General features: G+C 35.4%; 1 long non-coding RNA gene across 2 annotated transcripts; it reads right to left on the bottom strand.

Annotated features, from left to right (window-relative positions):
• Positions 1 to 4,102: 4,102 nt before the first annotated feature.
• Positions 4,103 to 5,706, bottom strand: LOC121982813. Of its 2 annotated transcripts, XR_006112267.1 has the most exons (4): positions 5,575 to 5,616; positions 5,047 to 5,096; positions 4,445 to 4,508; positions 4,156 to 4,209 (listed from the first exon to the last, which is right to left on the bottom strand). It is a non-coding gene; the product is annotated as an uncharacterized LOC121982813 (long non-coding RNA). The 2 variants fall into 2 exon arrangements; XR_006112268.1 differs by lacking the exon at positions 4,445 to 4,508 and having other exon boundaries at positions 4,103 to 4,209; positions 5,575 to 5,706.
• Between the last annotated feature and the right edge of the window lie 5,226 nt (positions 5,707 to 10,932).

Below are 10,932 nucleotides of genomic sequence, written 5' to 3'. Positions count from 1 at the left end.
GCCACAAGGGCTACTCCTCTTGATCTATGAGCTTCTCTATATAATCCTTCAACTCTTGTTTCGTGAAGCTCCATTGTTGAGAAGAGTTCATCTAGAGAGGATTTCTCTAGGTCCTTTGATATGTAGTATGAATCTACAATGGAGCTCCAAGTTGTGGTTCTTGGGAAAGCATTTAGGGCTTTCATCATCATGTCTCGATTTGAAAGTGTCTCACCTACACTTGTTAGCCCATTAATAATTTCCTTAATTCTAGAATGTAAAATTTATATCTTTTCTCCTTTCTCAAGCTTGATATTGTTGAGTTGAGTTCAAAGGAGGTCTCTTTTTGCCAATTTTGTTTCCGATGTCCCTTCATGAAGCTCCACTAGCTTTTCCCACAAGTCTTTGGCACTTGTATAGTTTCCAATTCTTGTTACTTCTTGTTGTGGAAGAACATGTAGTAGGTGATGCATTGCCTTGGAATTTGCTAGATGCTCTTCTTTTTGTCTTTTGGTCCATCTTGTTATGTCGATTATCTCATTGCGTTCATCCTTGGGTTCTTCAAAACCACTTCTCATGATTAGCATAATGTCAAAATCGGTATTGAAAAATACCTCCATTTTCTTCTTCCACCATGAGAAGTCCCCTTCGAATTTCGGTGGATGAATGTTTGAGACGACCATTTTGATGAAGTGCTCTTCTCGGCGATTAGTCCGTTGAAGGGAGTCCTCGCTCTGATACCACTTGTAGGGAATCGATGGTCGGCTAGAAGGGGGGTTGGATAGCTAGGTCACCCCCAACTTCTTTTCTTCTCTACAAAAGATTAGTGCACACGCGGAAATACAACTAACTAATGAAAACAATAAAGAAAGAATACCAAATCACTAACGAGCTCGTTGTAACGTGGTTCAGAGATTATTTGCTCCTACTCCACGGCGTGTCAAGATTGAAACTTGGCACTGATACCAACCTGTAACGCCCCGCCCCTCCTGCTAAGGCGACGGGGGTTACTTTAACATACATACCTACTTACACTACAACAAAAATCCTCATAGACATCAGTTTTCCACCGATGTCTATTTCATTTTCGACCGATGTCTATGAAGCCGATGTTAAAAGTCTGCCATTTTAGACATCTAGTTAAAACCGGTGTAGTATCACTTAACGACACCGGTCTTCGAATCGGTTATTAACCCGTGTAGTATCACTTAACGACACCGTTTCATCAACGGTGTAAAACCGATGTAATATGTATGTTAATAACACCAGTTTTGGCAGCGGTAAATGACCGATGTAATATTAGTTAATAACATCGGTTTTGCAGCGGTGGAAAACCGATGTAATATGTATATTTTTTAACAACACAAATTTGATTTCCGAAACAATGAAAAATCGACAATAATAAAAAAAATACACAAATATTCACAAATTATACAAATATTCTTCATTCAACAATATCCATAAAATACACAAATATTCACAAATTATATAAATAATCTTCTTACAACAGTATCCATAAAATACTCAAACATTCTTTTTACATCAAAAGCTAGCTAATAGATATCAAAATCAAGGTAGAACATTCTTTTAACACATCAAGGTAGAACCGCACTTCAAATGTAATCTAGCATGCATTCAGCCCACTCGAACCGCACTTCATCAATTTCAACTCTGGAGTACTTGAGATTTGTAAACTGTAAAAACACATAAATAATATATTAGTAAACCAAGACCAAAGATCATAGTTGAAAATGCAATAAGAGCACCAGGTAACAAGATGACTAATTGGAATGCTTAAAAAGATAAACATTCATCAATTATCTCAACCACATCATATAGTGATAGATCTATGAATAACAAGTTCAAATCTAACCCTTGCATCCTTTTGGGAGGCAATCTAATTTGATAAACGAGCAAAAAGATGATTTACTCAAAATTAGTTTGCATTTGTAAAAAACAATATCACTTCTGATACTTTATTTTGTACATTTTATCAGTTAAAAGGAAAAAAGTACACTTACCACATTGAACACAACAGGGGCCTCTTTACCTGGAGACAAATTCATGTTCAGAAATAGATACTGAGACAAATCAAATTAATAGATGTGTAAATATTAGTGGAACTGTTTCTTTCGTTTTCGGTTACCTGTTTCAAGATCATGCCAAGGATGGGCAGCCACTGATCTCTTGGACAATGACGACAATATCCTTTCATTCAACTTTGGAGCTGCAACGTTCTCCTGTTGTCCGCTCATATTTCTACATACATAACAACATAATAAGGAGTATTTGAGGAGATTGCAAGAGTTTATTGATAACAAAAGTCCAAGGTAACTCATGATCCATGAAAAAAATATATAGAGAGAAAACAAAAAACTAGCAATCTGGAAGTTTTGCGCCTTGGCATTATCAGAATGAAAGTTTAGTAATATGATAGCTGACGTCAAACAGAGTTGCAAATCCAAAAGATGGCCATTTGTTCCCCTATTATGGAAGTTAATTAACAATTGAACTTGTATCCAACAAATTAAAGAATGAAAAATTACTGGACAAGTTGGAAAATATGTTATTGTTTCATTTTTATGCTCGCATAATCATTGTGGTACTAATGAACCGTATACAAATTACAGGGCACTAATTGGATAATCAACCAACTGCTTGCATTTAAAGCAATGTAGAAGGTTTCATCACTTAACAAGACCTCATAAAAACAAGTCCTTCATCAAGTTCACCAGCATTACTACAGCAGATCGATAATTCACGAATAGTTTAATGATTTCAATGCAAGTAAATGATCAAAATCAAGACTAAAAGAGATTAAAGCAGGAACCGGAACCGAGAGTGCGATGCTTTTACCTTGACGAAGGAATCGGAAGCGATGAGACAGAACCAACAATTGAGTTATTGGAGATGGATACCAGCCATTCCCTATGACCTTGATGACTGTTATCACCATCATGGACTTTCACTGCTACTTGAAGGGGTTGCAGCCCATCCCTGAGATCTTCACTGATCAAACCTTTGTAAACTCTACCAAATCCTCCAACACCCAAAACATGATCCTGCCTAAAATTCCCAACTTATTACTGAAAATGCCATACTAATTAACTCATGCCATACTAATTAATATCTATAACATGCCATACTAATTAACTCATGTATCTTGACATCTACATACTGAAAATGGCTCCATATCATATCTATAAATGGGATGTCCCTTGCTGTCAGATTCTAATTGCTTTCTCTCATAATTCCTTGGTCGAATTACTTCTTCTTCAAGTAGTTTCCACCTTTCAGAAAACGGCAACTACACCACCCAGAAAAAGCAACATGAGATAACTCTTGACACACTTAGCATATACAGTGGAAATTCATGACACAGACATGTATTGAAATTGTAATCACTAGAAAAGAATAGGATTTGAGCTGGTAGAGAAGGATAAAAATGAAAACTGTATGGCACGAGACTAGATGATAACTAAATAGGTCATAGGCTAGAACAGTAAGGTCATAGCAAAATATAGTAATACACAAAGTTACAGACATCTGGAGATGTTTTAAAATACATCTTTTACATCAATGTTTCAAAGGGAAGGAATGATAAAAGCTTTTGGTTGCTCATTCTAAAATGCAAACCAGCCAAAACATGGTTACATGGGAATTTAAGCTGCTTATCACATGAATTAAATTTCCTTTCTCATCCGTCTTCCATCTATTCTCCGATAGCTATGTATGCACAAATGACTGTCTTTGGGAAATGACGCAAAAAGTAGTGTGCTATTCCATTTCAGATAAGACAGTCAATTAAGCAGGTTTCAGAAAGAATGATGAGCAGAATATGGAAAGTGGCAATACCTTCATAATGGAGAAACCGTTTAATGCAACCAAATCATATGCTAAATATCTTCTCTTCTGTCCTACATCTGGAATTTGGTCGATAATCATTTCCCCATCAATCAGCGTATCATTATGGAAACTCTTTTCATGAAAAACAGAGAGATTAGGCATAAATACAGATTATATGTGTTATAAAACTTCAGACACTTATAAAGCCAGAAAAGGTGTACCTCAGCAGCATTCTTTAGGGGAAACCGCATTTGAACCCTACGAAAATAGAAGTTTCGATCAATTAGGTAGCACCCCGTACTGTTAATGAACATCATGTAGCGGGTTCCATTAGCCTTCCATGTAGCATAGTAGTATCTTTGTCTTAGTAGTTGCAGATTATCTCTGCACATAACATAATATTGATTAAAAATGAGTGTTAATAATGTCTTTTCTAACATAAATAAATTTGAATATCTAGGAGCTCCAACAAAGAAAATGTGCATCCTTACTAATTATACTTCTGGCAATAAATTTTAAATAAAAAGAAAAGTGATCAGATGTGTGTTTGTATACTGTACAAATAACTTATAATTTCTAAAATAATGTAGGCAAAAAATGAATATGGAAAAGCACACACCCCTATTGTGATTCTTGCAGACTGTTCATGCCATTGCGCCCCCAGAGGACAACTCACAAAATGTCTGATTCATGAAGTAAATCTACTTAATGAGAAGTGGAGATAACTAAAAGAGAAAAATAAATTATGACCAAATAAACTTGTATTCAACAATATCACTTAGCATGAAGATTTCCTAGGTACTCAAAAGACAAGCCATGCCATATCATTATAAGATATACTGCCCTGTGATTCATATAGGGAGACATGTCTGGATTATTCCAACACACAATCTAAAGACCACGCAGCAAACAATGAATAAGCATGTTGGATACCCTCAATAACAAAAGGCAAAACCACACAAACTCATTGAAAGAATATTAGATGGAAACACAATATATGTAAACCAATAGATTGTTTGTTCCAAAAATCTAAATATACATTCATAATTTTGCAGATTTGAACATTGAAACACAATGAACTACTAGCTGTCTTTCACGTCAGGCTAAAGATGTTAAATAAATAAGGTATGTATATATATATACACACACACACATATATATATATATATATATATATATATATATATATATATATATATATATATATATATAAAGACACACCTGTTAAGAGAAACTGGATGTGAACCAGGAAATTGTGGGTTTGTTCTTCCCTAATAACCAAGAATAAGAAACAGAGAACTAATAAGAAATAAAATATAAATGAGTTAATACGATCAAATAAAACCACATCAAATAAGACCAAATCGCATTGTGAAAATGTGACTGTTAATTGAAAATTTTAGTAGGGCTGGATCTAAAGTACAACTATATTAGTTACCAAAATAACAGGTACTTGTGAATCAATAAATAACAGAGGCTCCCTGACTGATTATGTATAACAGATTCATAAAGGTTTGAAAAATAAAATTCATAAAGAAAGACCATAAAAGAAATGTGGCAAACTGAGAAAAAACTGAATCATAAATCAAGAGGAGCTAGAAGAAGGAAAAAAAAGTAGAGCTTATGATCTAAAATTTCAGTGTAATTGCAGCAACTTCCTATTACAGATGCAGTATTATTTAATGACCATTTAATGTGGATAATATAATTGAAAGAAATAACAACTATTACAAGGTGAAATATCCATACCGTAGGCGGCATTAAATCAAGGAATTGGTAACAGAGGTGGCGTATTGCATCTTGCTGATCATAAGGTATTGCATCACCTAGAACATCATCATTTGTTAAAATTTTAATATCCACATTCTCCTGAAAAAGAAAGCAGGTGTAAACTTCAACATTCACCAAAATTGAAAAGATTATTGATAGTACAGTGCCTCTACTGACTGCTAAACCGACACAAAGAATAATAAAAATAGAGTCTTGTGTAAAGGATATCCATGACATATATACATACATTTTATAGCTGACACGATATGATGTCAATACCTCATCAAAGGTCTAATTATCCATGTAACAATTAACATTCTAGAGTAGATAACAAATACTAAAACCATATAAAATGTGAAATATATCTTCAAGAAGAATGAGACCTTTTGAGAAAAAAAAAATAGAAAGGCATATTTTCTGATCGCGCATTTGATTTCCACAATATAGAGAATGCATCAATTAATTCACATAACCAATATGCTATACACTAACAAATTCTGATCTAGAAATATCTAACATAGGAAAAAGAAAATCATTGTGCTGCATAAACTATCCTTTTGAATAGTCTCAACAATGATAGTTCTGGCCCCAATATTTCTTGGTAGGAAGGCATAATAAAGAGTAATAAGTACTGGAAGAAAAGAAAACAAGTAGCAGTGGACAAAGCAAGTAGCAAAACATGATCCTCAACTTCCTCAGGGTTTGAAGGCAGTTTGCTACCTTCCTTCTCCTCTTGTCTCACAACATGTGTCTGGAGTCTTGGGCATTCTGTTGATGGACAAAACAAGCTTTTACAACCCATGCTTCCTTTGGTGTATCTAACATGCACAAGCTAAAACCTGACTAGTTGTACTAAGGCATAAACACGATTATCAAAAGAAAACATTGTTAAATCTGTTTCCCCCAAAAGATACAAAGTCTATAATGGTTTCAGGTCAAAAATTCACAAGCAACTTTAAAGAATACAACGAAAACCATGTGTCTATTCCTTACTTGCAAAACCCCAGAGAACAAATAGGTGTAGGACCGTTAGATTCAATAGAGGGGGGGGGGGGTGAATATCGATTCGAAAACTTAGAGTATAAACGCAGTGGAAAAGTAAAATAGACACAAATGTTTTTTACTTCGTTCGGAGCCTGTGACGACTCCTACTCGAAGGCCCGTGGTCCTTGACCACTTTCGTTGGGCAATCACTAACAAGTCAAAATATGATTACAGAATGAATACAGGAAATGCTAGTGAAAATAACGTAATACCGACAAGGAAATTAAATAAAAACCGAAGGAGCACTTTGTCGGAGCGTTGTTGGCATCGCACTAAACGTCGAGCAGCAAGACCAGCAGTAGAAGAGTTCTCAGATTGATTGATTCTGAAGCTCCTGTCTGGAGCTTCTTTTATATACTGTTCCGGGCACCTGGATCCCTTCCGGGCGCCTGGAATGTGACGTAGCTGCTCAAACCGAGATGTTCCACGTGGCGATGCGCAATCAGGATAAAGTTTGCCTCCCGGGCGCCCGGATCCCTTCCGGGCGCCCGGATTCCTTCCGGGCGCTCGGACCCTGTTTTCCAGCAGAATTCATCCTGCACGACAAACATTAGTCCGGAGGTAAATATATATCCTGTAAAATAGATTGTTAGCACAATTAAAGTTCAACAAAGTAATAGAAAAGAGTATGACTTAGATTCCGTCTTTCCGAGACCGGAATCTAGTCACGATCTCGACTTAGGCATCCGAAATGGATCTAAGCCGGATCGACGCCTAATGTTCCCTTCCCGGGAATGCGTCCTCGCAGTCACTCTCCTCCAGTGACTTACCTCACTTACCTGCCAGACTTCCGGTCAGCCCGTCGACCCGTCTGGACTTCTCGCCAAGCGTCCGGTCAGCCCGTCGACCCACTTGGACTTCTCGCCAGCTATCCGGTCAGCCCGTCGACCTAGCTGGACTTCACGCCAAGCGTCCGGTCAGCCCGTCGACCCGCTTGGACTTCTCGCCAGCTGTCCGGTCAGCCCGTCGACGTAGCTTGACTTCGTGCCAGACATCCGGTCAGCCCGTCTGGACTTCTCCTGCACACTCGATCAAAGTGTCAGACAGCAACAAAACTAACTTGACCTATTTGTCATTCATCAAAACCTGGGTTAGACCGTTAGTGCTACCCGCACCAACAATCTCCCCCTTTTTGATGGAATGACAACTTAGTTAAGTTAGTGAAAGAACGAAAAAGCCAGGTACATTGGTTTTACAGTTAGTTTCAGTGTTTTCAATTTGGTTTATCTAACTTAACCACCTAACCCTCCCCCTTTGGCATTCATCAAAAAAACAAGGGTAAACAATCATAGTGTAGAGTTTCTGTAAAAATAATCACAGCTAATCTTGAAGAAATCTGAGTTTGGTTTAAGAAAACAATTTTTAAATCCAAGGAAAAAAATCAAGTTGACTTGGGGGAGACAAGTTGAATTTTGAAAACTATAAATTTAAAGTTTTATCTTCTCAAGCGTGAAAAATTTAAATTAGGTTTTTCAACTTTTCAAAAAGTAAATTTTTCTTTTCAGGTTTGAGTAACATTTACTTTTAAGAGGTAAAATTTTTAACTTCAATCTTTCAAAACAAAGCAAAAGTTAAACTAGTAAGATTAAATTTGCCAAAATAATTTTTAAGGCTAATTTGATAAAGGCTAAATTTGAAAAGTTTAATTTTCAATAGTCAACATTTTAAATCAGGTTTGAAAATTAGGTGGGATTAAACTTTCAAGTTTTTCAAACACTTAGTTAAATTTAACTGTTTTTGTAAATTAATGTTCAAACATAAGCTAGTTTTTAAAAAGCATTTGTCAAACACATAAAATTTTGATTAATTTCTCCCCCTGAACTTGACACTTAAAATTAAACAGCTGTCTAACCAATTAGGTACTGACTGACTACCAGAAGATAGTAGCTTTCACTTGGTTAGTCAGATTAAGGTGATTATAAACAGTCAGTGTATGACTTGACTGATGATCTTAATCTGATTACTGTCTGATTTGTATTTAACGTCCAGACTTATGCTGATGCACTGAAATAAGCATCTTAAGTCCAGACAGTTAGCCTATGCATCGTCTCACCCCTTTCTATGTTTGTCAAACACAAGCAAGGTAAGCCTAAGGTGTTGGTGAGATGCTCAAAAACTAGTCCTATGGGTACATGCTTTCTAAGGATTTAAAACTAGTCTAAGGACAAAATTATTTTTGAAAATCTAAAAATGGAAAGTTTTGAAAACAAACAAGTTTAACCTATAATTTGATAAAACCATTTTTGAAAGTATTTTTGAAAGATCCTAGTCTATTAAGCACATCCCTAATTTTCGCTGTAAGTTGCTAAATTCACTTTCAGGGAGTGGTTTTGTAAAAATGTCATCTAAATTTGATTTGGACTCAATGTACTTGAGTTCAATATCACCTTTAGTAACATGATCCCTGATGAAGTGGTGCCTAATTTCAATATGTTTGGTTCTTGAATGATGCACAGGATTCTTGGTTAAGTTAATTGAACTTATATTGTCAATTAATACTTTTACATTTGTGATATTTAAGTTGAAATCTTTTAGAGTATGCATCATCCATAATAATTGTGCAACACATTCGCCTATAGCTATGTATTCTGACTCAGTTGTAGATAGAGCAACACAATGTTACTTTCTACTAAACCAGCTAACAAGTGATGAACCTAATAATTGACATCCACCACTTGTGCTTTTGCGGTCTAATTTGCATCCAGCATAATCTGAGTCAGAATACCCTATTAGTTCAAAATTATTTGTCCTAGGATACCAGATTCCTACATTTGTTGTTCCTTTAAGATATCTAAAAATTCTTTTAACTTGTGTCAAATGAGATTCCTTAGCACAAGTTTGGTATCTAGCACACATACTAACTGCAAATAAGATATCAGGTCGGCTTGCAGTTAAGTACAGTAGGCTACCTATTGCACTTCTATAATGTTTTAAATCAATTGGTTTTCCATTTTGGGTCACTGTCTAGGATTGTGTTTACTGCCATCGGTGTTTTTATTTCTTTTGTATTTTCCATTCCGAATTTTTTAAGTAATTCTTTGGTGTATTTATGTTGATAAATATAATTTCCTTCATTTGTTTGTTTGATTTGTAATCCTAAGAAATAGGTTAATTTTCCCACTAAGCTCATTTCAAATTCCTTTTCCATTAGATTAATAAATTCTTCTAAAAATTCTGAATTTGTTGAGCCAAATATTATATCATCTACGTATATTTGTGCAATAAATATGTCTGTATTTAATGGTTTAACAAACAAGGTTGGGTTAATTTGACCTTGTTTGAATCCTTTAGATGTTAAGTAAGATGTTAGCCTCTCATACCATGCCCTGGGTGCTTGTTTAAGTCCATATAGTGCTTTCTTTAATTTAAAAACATAATCAGGGTGTTCTAGACTTTCAAAACAAGGAGGTTGACCTACATAAACTTCTTCTTTAATTAGTCCATTGAGAAAGGCAGACTTAACATCCATTTGGTATAGTTTGAATCCCTTATGGGCTGCATAACTTAGTAACATTCTAATGGATTCTAATCTGGCTACTGGGGCATATGTTTCATCATAGTCAAGTCCTTCAACTTGACTAAATCCTTTGGCAACCAGCCTAGTCTTATTTCTAGTAATTTCCCCAGTTTCACTTAGTTTGTTTCTGAATACCCATTTTGTTTCTATTATTTTCTTATTCTTAGGTGGTGGGACTAGGTCCCAAACCTCATTACGCTCAAATTGGGCTAGTTCTTCTTGCATAGCTATAATCCAATCTGGGTCTAGTAGGGATTCGTCCACAGTTTTGGGTTCAGTTTTTGAAATTAATGAAATTTGACTTAGGTTTCTACAAGATGATCTGGTTTGAACTCTTAAGTCTGGGTCACCGATTATTTGATCAGTTGGATGATTTGGGTTAACCCTTATTGTTCTAGGAGGTTGACTCTCTTGATGTTGTTCCTCTTCTTCATGACTTAGAGTTTGGTTGGTTTCTGGAACAAACTCAGGTGTTTGTGTAGGTTCTATGTCTTGTTTAGTTTCTTCAAAATTTACATTAGTAGTTTCTTCAATTTTTAAGGTAACCTTATTGTAAATTCTGTAGCCTCTACTATTTAGGGAATATCCTACAAAAATTCCATTTTCAATTTTAGAGGTGAATTTTCCTAAGTGTTCTCTTGTATTTAAGATAAAGACTGGGCACCCAAATACTTTAAAATATTTTATATTTGGTTGTTTATTCTAAAACATTTCAAAGAACGTTTTGTTATGAGTTTTATTTATTGTTATTCTGTTCTGTACATAGCAGGCTGTAC

This window comes from Zingiber officinale, chromosome 5A, assembly GCF_018446385.1.
Source record: "Zingiber officinale cultivar Zhangliang chromosome 5A, Zo_v1.1, whole genome shotgun sequence".
NCBI lineage: Eukaryota > Viridiplantae > Streptophyta > Magnoliopsida > Zingiberales > Zingiberaceae > Zingiber > Zingiber officinale.
This window is presented reverse-complemented; position numbering and strand designations above follow the sequence as displayed.